The sequence below is a fragment of the Lolium perenne genome, chromosome 1, assembly GCF_019359855.2.
Source record: "Lolium perenne isolate Kyuss_39 chromosome 1, Kyuss_2.0, whole genome shotgun sequence".
Taxonomy (NCBI): Eukaryota; Viridiplantae; Streptophyta; class Magnoliopsida; order Poales; family Poaceae; genus Lolium; species Lolium perenne.
In genome coordinates, this window is record NC_067244.2 from 96,108,403 (window position 1) to 96,118,858 (window position 10,456).

Genomic DNA, 10,456 nt, shown 5'->3' on the forward strand with positions numbered 1-10,456 from the left:
AATCTCGGCATGAACGGTTTCCTACCTTGAACATAAAAATAAATCATGAACGGGTTGTAATCATGAACGATTCCGTACATTGAAAAAAAATCAATCATGAACGGATTCTTAGCATGAACGGGTTTCCTACCTTGAACCTAAAAATAAATCATGAACGGATTGTAATCATGAACGATTTCCTACCTTAAACAAAACTTCAATCATGAAAGGATCCTTGGCATGAACGGTTTCCTACCTTGAACATAAAAATAAAGCATGAACAGATCCTTGGCATGAACAAATCCTTACATTGAACATAAGAAATAAAACATGAATGGATTCATGGTATGAACAATTTCGTAATTGAACAATAAAAAAAGCATGATCATTAAAAATGTTCAACCTAGAAAAGTTGTTAAGCATGACCGGATTCTTAGCACCTTGTAACATTAATTAAAAGCATGAACAGATTGTTGGTACGAATGATTTCATGCCTTGAACATAAATGATAACATAAAACAGAATCTTAGCGTGAACTGTTTCCTTCCTTGAAAAAAAATAAAAAGATGAGTAGTTCTTCGGCGTGAACCGTTTTGTACGTGGAAACATAAATCAAAAGGATGAACAAATTCTTGGCATTAACGGTTTTCTTCATTACACATATATCAAAAAAAAAAAAAATTGTTCCCGTATTTCTAACATAAATTCGAGCATGGCCGGATTCTTCTGCATGAACGGTTTTCTACCTTGAACATACAATAAAACATGGACGACTTCGTACATTAAACATAAATTCATGCATGAACGGATTGTTGGCATGACCAGTTTACTTACTTGAACTTAAAAGTAAAGCATGAATGAATTTCTTGCATGAACAATTTCCTACCCTAAACAAAAATTAAAAATAATGAACAGATTATTGGCATGAATGGTTTCCTACCTTGAAAAATAAAATTAAAGCATGAATGAAATCTTGGCATGAACGGTTTCCTACTTTGAACATAAAAAAACATGAACGGATTCTTGGCACGAACAGTTTCCTACCTTGGACAATAAAAACAAAGCATGAACGAATTCTTGGCACGAACGGTTTCCTACGTTGAACAATAAAAATAAAGCATGAACGGATTCTTGGCATGAACAGTTTCCTACCTTGAACAATAAAAACAAAGCATGCACGGATTTTTGGCACGAACAATAAAAACAAAGCATGAACTGATTGTAATCATGAACGATTTCCTACATTGAATGAAAATTCAACCATGAACGAATTCATTACATGAACAGTTTCCTAGCTTGAACAAAAAAAATAAAGCATAAACAGATTCTTGGCATCAACAATTTCTTACATTGAACAAAAAAAAGTATGAACGGTTTCTGAACAAGAAAAAAAGCATGAACAGATTGTAATCATGAACGGTTTCCTACCTTGAAAAAAAATCATGAACGGATTCTTTGGATGAACGGTTTCCTACCTTGAACAATAAAAATAAGGCATGAATGGATTCTCGGCATGAACAGTTTCCTACCTTGAATACTATATTAAAGTGCAACCAACTTCTTTTTTCTTACAATTTTGAAGCCTCTTTCGAATTAACGTGGTGCTGAGCGGTACGACTTTGGATGGTTCAACAGCTTGGTGTTGCTTAGCGATTTGACTAACATCTTTTTATTGCAGGTGCTTTGGTGGTCGTACTCGCTTGGGTGGACCTAGCTGAAAAATGGTGGAGCGGTGGTGGGCCATCATGGGCACCGCTTTCTCTCTCTCCATATGGCCTCTCTAGAGAAATCCCCGTCCATCTCCCCACCCTCCCGAGCCAAATCCCCTACACCCACGACGGGTTCCTTGCGCCGGACCCTGGGTTTCCGTGGTGGCTGGCCTCATTTTTCCTCCATCCCCTGCTCGCCGCGGATACATTCGCCGACTGCCGCCGATTCTCTCGACAGTCGTTGTTCAGCCGGCTGGATCAACGGCCTCTCCATGGTCTTCCCGCACCAGCTGTTCGTAGCGGCGCGCCCGCTGCAGCACGCCGACCAGCCGCCCGCTACCTCGGCGTTTGGCGCCGGCAAGAAGATGGTGGGTGGTCCACCGAGCAGGGCCAAACCGCTCTGGTTTCTTCACCTCCTCCACCATTTTTCCTTGATGCTGGATATCCTCGCTCACTCCCATCCTTTCGTGGTGGTCTGGTGATCCTTCAGTACCCCAGACGTCGCCCCGGCGCTCTAGCTTCCCCACCGGCTGGTCTGCCGTCTGCGTGTCTGACGACGAGCGAAGCGGCCGCCAGTTCGGGATCTGGGTCGTCCCCGCTAGCTCGCGATTTGGCCCATCGCCGGCCTTATCCCCACCATGTAGCTCGGTGTCAGGCGCGCCGCCGAGGCCATCTAGATTAACAACAGCGGTATGGGAGGACGGCGGCAGCGACGTCGGCTTCTTCGACCTCGCCCTCAAGCTGGTAATGCCGGAGCCGACTCGGGGAGGCAGCCGACCAGTTCCAGGTCCACCCAGGACCTGTAGACCAAGCAGGAGCTGGAGGCGTCGGGGGGCAACAAGGAGGATTTCTTCGTCAGGAGGATGGCCGAGAACGAGTCCAAGACTCAGGAGATCCCGCCCTCCCAGGGTGGCAAGTACATCAGCTTTGGATCCACCCTGCCGCTCTCGGTTAATATGAACAACCGGGCTGCCCAGGGCGATGCCATGCAAGTGGTCTCCCAGGTAAACAATCATCAATGCTATCTACCATAATCTTGTGGTTGCGATCAAACAGATGTGCAAACATTTCCTTGATAGCTGCTATAGTATTGTAAGCATCACGTAACCTTTGAAAAGGGAAAATTTGCTATACTATCATGAAGTTGGTATCTGTAGATCTGCAAATGGTGATCTGCTAGCTATTTTTCTTAGGGGATGGGTGGCAATTTTGTAATCACTATTGATTATCATCACATACTGTTCCTATTAGAGTTCAGGGACACCCATCTTGCGCCATGGATTTTGTGAAGCATATGTGGTTAAACCGCCCTTTCTAATTTATGCAAAAGTGAGGTCTCATACATGTCTGAAAAGAAGGCACACTAAGACGTATTTCTATCTTTTAGATTGAATTGTTTTTGTCTTGGCCTGACACCCGATAAGCTATGTGCAGGAATTCTGATTTTTTCCATTCATGTTACATAGGGAAACTGAGTCAGCATCACATTAATTATTTTCAGGGATGGATGAACTATTTGATTTCCATTGAGTAATCAAAATATTCTCTCTTCAATTTTCAAAGGAAGCTGAATAGAAAGCTCCATCACTATTTGTCGTATGGCTATTTGTATCCCGAGAAAAGGAAAGCATAGCTGATCATTTACATGGAGCATCACAACATTATTACAGTGTGTTCTTTTTTCTTGCAAGTAATGGATATTGCAGTGCCAGCCTTGATCCATTTACTACTTAAGAATGTTCTTAACTAACCATAAGTTTTAGAAATCTTCTCTCCTTGTTTAGGATATAGTCACCTGTTTTGATGAGTTATATAAGAGATTGTCAGTTCTGTTCGTAGTTGCATTTTTTTATCAGTTACAGTTGCTGGATTGTAAACAACGGCTACTACAAATTTAGGGGAAAGGTTATTTGAAACATTAGTGCACACCCATGTGTTATGCCCCCTTTAACCCTTTTAATTATTTATTGGCAATAAAAGTTTATATACATGATTGTTCGAACACAACTGCAGTGAAGTTCTTTTGAATTGTTGTGTTGAAGCATGAAATCTCGATGTTTTAACCCTTTCAATTGTTTACTGTCAATAAGAGTTTATATAAATGATTGTTCCAACATCTGCAAATATACTGGCAATAAGAGTTTATATAAATGGTTGTTCAAACGTTTGCAAGCATAAAGAAAAGATTATATTAAGTTCCCCACCTCTGTAGCTAGGTTCTTTTGAATTTTTGTCTTGAAGCATGAACTCTCGATGTAAATGTAATCATGTTTAGTCTACACCAAATTATGCTGATTTGTGACCCTTTGTTAAGTAATATACAGTCCAAGCTAGATCTGTTTATTATACTTTTTCACACTGTTCTTATTTAGTCCAGCTGCTAAGAAGCAATATCAGCACTTGCTCCTGTAGAATGACATTGTTTACAAGATAGTATACGGTAGCGTTTGTCGTATCCGGTTTTCATATGAACTTGAAATATATAAGTGGATTTATTTATACTATTCATTCTGGATTTTTCCGTTCTTTCCTTCGCGATCTAATCGCTTTTTTTGCCGTGCTGGTGTCCTTCCGTGATGTCCTTATTGTTCTGTTGGTACATGTTTGCCATCTGATTTCTTGCTGCTTGCATTGTCTTCTTGCCTTGACTTACTCTTTCATGTCTCAGGCGGCGTTGCAGTTTCAGTAGCTCTGAGGATAGCTGGATTAGCAAGGTAAACTCATCATCAATCAATTTATGAATATTTTTCTTGCTTTGTTTTTGTTTCCTTCTTTGTCCTGCTTTTCTTCTGTCCGCACACAAAGTTACATATTCTTATATTTATAAGAAATCAAAAAATTCTTTGAGCTGCATTGTTCACCTCTATTGTCATTGCAATGTGTGCTTCTTTGTACTAAGAAGCCATACATGCAGTTCAAAGAAAAAATATGCAGATTTTGCCGGTTGAGGATGTGTCACGCTAAGGCTATTAGCAGAAAGTTCTCCGCAAATTGCAACCGGAAAAACAGGGATCAAGATGCGGCGAAACTCATCGGAGTTGGATTGCTATTGTTGACGTAAGGTACTCCTCCACATATTCGTACATAGGGATGCCTCAACTTTCCATCTTTTCCCAATGCATAAACTATTCGGATTATCAAAAATAAGATTATAGGAAATACCGTACATTATGCTTAAAATGGGTACTTGCACTGTTCTGCCATCAAAGAATATGCACGCTTCTTATATGTAGAGAATCATGAATGCATGCTAGCTGTAAGTGGTGTGGATTCAGAACTCTCATTTTCCAGTATCTTTCTCATTTTGTGGGTTTCACCAGATAGTTAAAATACATTCATTGCAGTAGCAGACTATCTATTGCACCTGATTAAATAGCCTGCCTGCTTTGTATGCTTCTTTGCTTCCTTCTCCTGGCTATTAAACTCTTATCTTATAACCTAGCATGGTTTTCCTTCTGACAGTGCTTAGGAACATTTTAATCTGAACTACTGTCATACTGTGTACTTTCTGTAGGAGGTTGCAATGGGTCATCAAGAATATGGCAGATGACAACACCAGGAATTTAGGAAACAATACTCCCTATTCATTGCAATTATATCTTCTTGGAAGAAGTTATCTTGCAACCTGAATAAACTATGAAAAGGTGATTGTGACATACTATTGGCCGGCCTTGCCACCAAAGACTATTTTCACGTGTGTGCCATGCGCTCACATTGGTGATATTTCCTAGTCTTTAGTTTGCTACCCCCATTTGTAATTACTCTACAACTAAGAGTAAGCAACTTTTCTATCTCTGGACCTTGGTGCATAAATTCCTTGGGCAACGGAATCCGAAATAAGCAGCTTAGTCTTAGTTGTAGATGCTAGCGAGGGTGTTACCACACCATGATTATACATCATTATGTTGAAGGTAGGTAGAGATGTGCAGGGTGTCGCTTTCGCTGATGAATATTAGTCAATGGGTATCAGAACTCGGTCAATTACATGAGAAGTTTTTGTGTTGCTTTTTCGTTGATATCGTTGATGGTTGGAGATTGTTGAAGCAATTGTTTGTTTGAATCAGATGCTACAGATTATCATTATAAATACTACTGGTTGTTTAACTGAATTTTTTTTCGAAATGGGGGCTGACCCCGGCCTCTGCATCAATCGATGCACGCAGCCCTCTTTTATTACCCAGATAACATAATCCTTAGTTTTACAATTCACGAATCACAAAGCGTGTACACAAAAACTAGCCAATGGAAAATAAGAGACTCGCTTATACATCTGAAAGTCGTTTAACAGGACGCCAGCCATCCTGGTTGTATATAGCCCGTGCCACCGCATCCAGCCGGCGGCATCCAGCATGCATAGACTCGCGTTGCGTCTCCGGCAGTAAAAGCGACCATTCGTGGATCCATTGTGAGACCATACGGGTAACCTGTAAAAAATTTGAGTTCGTACTCTTGTTAAAGACAATATCATTGCGGCAGTTCCATATAGCCCACATGAGCGCGCAAAACCCAATTCTAATTCTGAACTTGGACACTTTGTCAACTCCGTTTAACCAATTTCCAAACATATTTGTAACATTTGTTGGAGGAACAATATTAAAAGTAAACTGAATAACTCTCCAAATAAGTTTAGCGAAGGGACAATCAAAGAACAGATGATTGATTGATTCCGATGAATCACAGAACACACATTTCATGCAACCATTCCAATTTCGGCGAGCTAAATTATCTTTAGTGAGTATAACTTTTCTATGAAGAAACCACATAAAAATCTTGACTTTCAGTGGTATCTTAAGTTTCCAAATATATTTACGAAGATAGATCGTATGACCGTTCATATAATCTTCATACATGGACTTTACCGTGAATGAAGTTACTATTTAAATTCAGATGTGTTGTGCCTCTAAACTCTTTCCTCAATGAAGATACAATATGCAATATACTATGGTTTAGACTTCAGAGTAGGGTGCAAAGCCAACTTTACTTCTCTCTAGGGGTAACCACATGTATCGCTTGATGTTGTGATCGTATGTTCTCTAACAATCTGATAGGAAAAAGTGAACAATTTTTTTGAAAACATGTGGTCCCCTATACACAGAATAATTGCAGAAATCTTAAATGTATATCCTATGTCTGAGAAATTGGCCACATCCCGTTAGCCATTTCCTCTAAGCAATGGGAAGCATGAACTGATTCTTGGCATGAACGGTTTCCTACTTTGAACAATAAAAAATAAAGCATGAATGGATTGTAATCATGAACGATTTCCTACCTTGAACAAAAATAATAAAGCATGAACAGTTTCTTGGCATTAACGATTTCCCCATTTGAACAATAAAAATAAAGCATTAACAGATTCTTGGCATGAGCGTTTTCCTGCCTTGAATAATAAAAATAAAGCATGAACGGATTGTAATCATGAACGGTTTCCTACCTTGAATAATAAAAAATAAAGCATAAACGGATTCTTGGCATGAACGGTTTCCTACCTTGAACAGAAATGATAACACAAAACGGAATCTTAGAGTGAACCGTTTCCTTCCGTGAACATAAATAAAAAGACGAGTAGTTCTTCGGCGTGAACCAATTTGTACGCAGAAACATAAATAAAAAGGATGAACAAATTCTTGGCATTAACGGTTTTCTTCATTAGACATATATCGAAAACCCTTGTTCCCGTATTTCTAGCATGAACGATTTCCTACATCGAACATAAATTCAAGCATAGTCGGATTTTTTTGCATGAACGGTTTTCTACCTTGAACATACAATAAAGCATGGACGAGTTCCTACATTGAACATAAATTCATGCATGAACGGATTGTTGAAAATTAAAAGTAAAGCATGAACGAATTCTTGGAATGAACGGTTTCCTACCTTGAACAACAAAAATAAAGCATGAAATGGATTTTTGTTATGAACCATTTTCTACCTTGAACATAAATAAAAACATTAAGGGATTTTCTAAACTTGAAACATACAAAATAAAACACAAAATTATTCTTTGCATGAACATGTTTCAAGAAAGCATGACCATAACTATTTTAAGGCGAAGATTGAATCACTTAGCCAACATCTAGAAGTTATTGACACCTTGTTGAATTGAAAAAAAGAATTCTGATTTTTTCGGCATCCAACTATTCTCGGTTTAATCAAGAACCCAAAAAAATCCCAATACGATAAAAGATTCGAATTGTAGAATTCCTAATTTTTAAGTTTTTGGTACCTTAGCTTTTTTTGTCCCTGGTATATAGATTTTTTCTTCATCTAAGTATTTACTAATGCATAATAATATCTAGTTTAAGAAATATTTGTTTCTTAAAACAGATGTTAGAACATAAAAAGACAAAAATCGCAGCTACAAAAAAAGAACTGTGATGCGAGTTTGGTTCGATTCACATCCAGGCAATTTGTACTATTGTCACGTGATATAATACCCAAATACCGAATTTGCCTTGGCATGAACTCGTGGCTATTGAATTTCTTCATGACTTATGTACATGGTAAAACAGATAGGATTTCAGGCCAAAAAGAATCTGGGAAAACATATATAAGCCATGCTTTTAAGCACAGAAAAGTATACATGGCAGGACACCAAACATAACCAGACCATGTACTCCAATCTTTATATTCCGATTTCTGCCAAAACAGAGGTTCGCAAAACACTTTCAGAATTCAGCCGCATGTGTAATGTACATGTAGTTGTTGCATCATGGAAGAATTTAGGTACGTTACCTACGGAATTGCGAATACAAAAGAAATGAGAAATGTTCATAACCCGGTATTCCCTACACCTGCGCAAAGAAGGAAACATTAAAAGAAAATTTTATTATGAAATTACGAAAGAAAATGATCAAGAGCAGATGGACTTCTTTGATATAGTTATAGCAGAATATCTTTTAGAAAAACCGCTATTGGCATAAAAGTTTGGTCAACTCCACCCATAACTATTCAGTTTCACTATTACTGACAAAAATACAATACAGTGTTTTGTTTTCCATGGTTTCATAAGTTTTGGCTAGCACCAGAGGCAAAAATACAATAACCAATTAGTTAAGACAACAAATAAAAGAATGGCTGCTGAAATCAGTATTGTCTTTGAATACCTTGTCTTTCCATGCATCCAACTCACTCCACAGGTTGTTTAGGCACAGAGTTGCAAAGTCAAGTGTTCCAACTTCCTCAATGCCGCTGTCCCTCAAAGAGTACAAATATTTTGCATTGACAAAATTGTAGGTCGATGGACACAGAACAGTGGTGATGAAAAGCAACAAGAAACTCCTAATGAAAACCACCTCATTGTTAGCGCCAAGCAAAACAGACTCAAGATTCTTATTTGTTATCTGCTTCTTCCCTTGGAGGTACTGACCGCGAATATCTTCCACCTCTCTCATGATATCAGGATCGTTGCTCTATGTAATAAATGGCTTGGGGCCCACTGGAAACCCAACGAACTTGTCGACAATATCCTTGTTGAAATGGATAACCTTGTCTTTTTGTTGGAAGAATTTTGTTTCACCATATGATGCATGGTCAACAAGCCACTGCTGAAGATGCAGAGGGACCATCAAGTGGACAGGAAGCCTCAGTAGATTATCAAGACCATGCTTGGATATAAAAAACCTTTGAAATTGGATTGAACTTGTCCACTACTTCCATGTATCTGAGCGTTGAAAACCTAGATTGTATGCTAGGTTTGCATAGTGGGACAATGTCCAGAACATTAACTACAAGAAAAAGAATAATAAAAGATTGATTATATAGTGATGCTTCAAGATATTGATCATACGTCTATGCCATTGTTAAAACAGATTATTGTGCTCCCATAGAAAAAGAACATAATTCATGACGTTGTTCCAGGAAAAAGAATACTACTACGCTTGACCAACTACATTATTGTGCTGCACACATAAAGAACATATTTCATGACATGTTGCTTATATGTGGATAAACATGTTGAATAAACATGTATTAATTCATAAGAATAAACATGTTGTTACAGAAAAAATAATACATTAGGCCAAGCAATTCATCAGGATATATATGAAAAGGGCAGTGTTAGGTTGTACTAGTATAAAACATGGGCATGAGGCGTATGGCCAGCGGATGGCAATGGAGGAAGTGCAGAGTTCATTCTGAAATCACGTTTATGGAGGAATCTAATCACGTTTACGAACCCAGTAGTGCAGGTACGAAGAAGAAAATATGGAATCCCTAATCAGAACGAAAAATCATCGATGGTCTCGTATGAAAAAAACTAATGTGGGTGGTCTTCAAATCGAAACCCTATTCAGCACGAACCAGTGGTGCGAGTACAGCAGGAGATGACTGGAACGAGATCTAACCTTCCGCCGCCATCGATGGGCACGACGAAGCAGACCAGCGAAGAAAATCAGGGCACGCGCGGGGGAGTGGCGGAGGAATAAGCTCGGGGGCGGGCGGGGAAGAGGCGGAGAAAGAAGCTAGGGACAGATGCGGGAGTGGCGGAGGAAGATGCTCAAGGTTTTTTTTTTTTTTTTTTTTTTTTTTTTTTTTTGAACAAGAACGGCCCCGAAAGGCCTGGAAGCATTAATTAAAGCGGTGGGTACAGGAATTACAGCAATGCCCTTTTACATCTCTAGCCCTAAAAAACCTGAAATTTGAAGAAAAGACATTGCACTTTACAGAAAGGACCCTAGCAAGAAATCTGGAAAAGCAATCAGGTGCTCGGTCCCCTTCTCCACCGGTCGCCGGCGACCTCGAGGCGCAAGACTTCAAGGTCAGAGAGGAAG

General features: G+C 39.2%; 2 long non-coding RNA genes across 3 annotated transcripts; one reads left to right on the top strand and one right to left on the bottom strand.

The window, feature by feature from the left end:
- Positions 1 to 1,763: 1,763 nt before the first annotated feature.
- Positions 1,764 to 5,704, top strand: LOC127297716 (uncharacterized). Of its 2 annotated transcripts, XR_007849430.2 has the most exons (5): positions 1,765 to 2,056; positions 2,179 to 2,692; positions 4,357 to 4,402; positions 4,591 to 4,750; positions 5,203 to 5,704. It is a non-coding gene; the product is annotated as an uncharacterized lncRNA (long non-coding RNA). The 2 variants fall into 2 exon arrangements; XR_011756533.1 differs by having other exon boundaries at positions 1,764 to 2,056; positions 4,357 to 4,750.
- A 125-nt stretch (positions 5,705 to 5,829) lies between these two features.
- LOC127297747 (uncharacterized) lies at positions 5,830 to 10,188 on the bottom strand. The gene is made up of 4 exons (XR_007849441.2): positions 10,031 to 10,188; positions 8,792 to 9,412; positions 8,421 to 8,479; positions 5,830 to 8,324 (listed from the first exon to the last, which is right to left on the bottom strand). It is a non-coding gene; the product is annotated as an uncharacterized lncRNA (long non-coding RNA).
- Between the last annotated feature and the right edge of the window lie 268 nt (positions 10,189 to 10,456).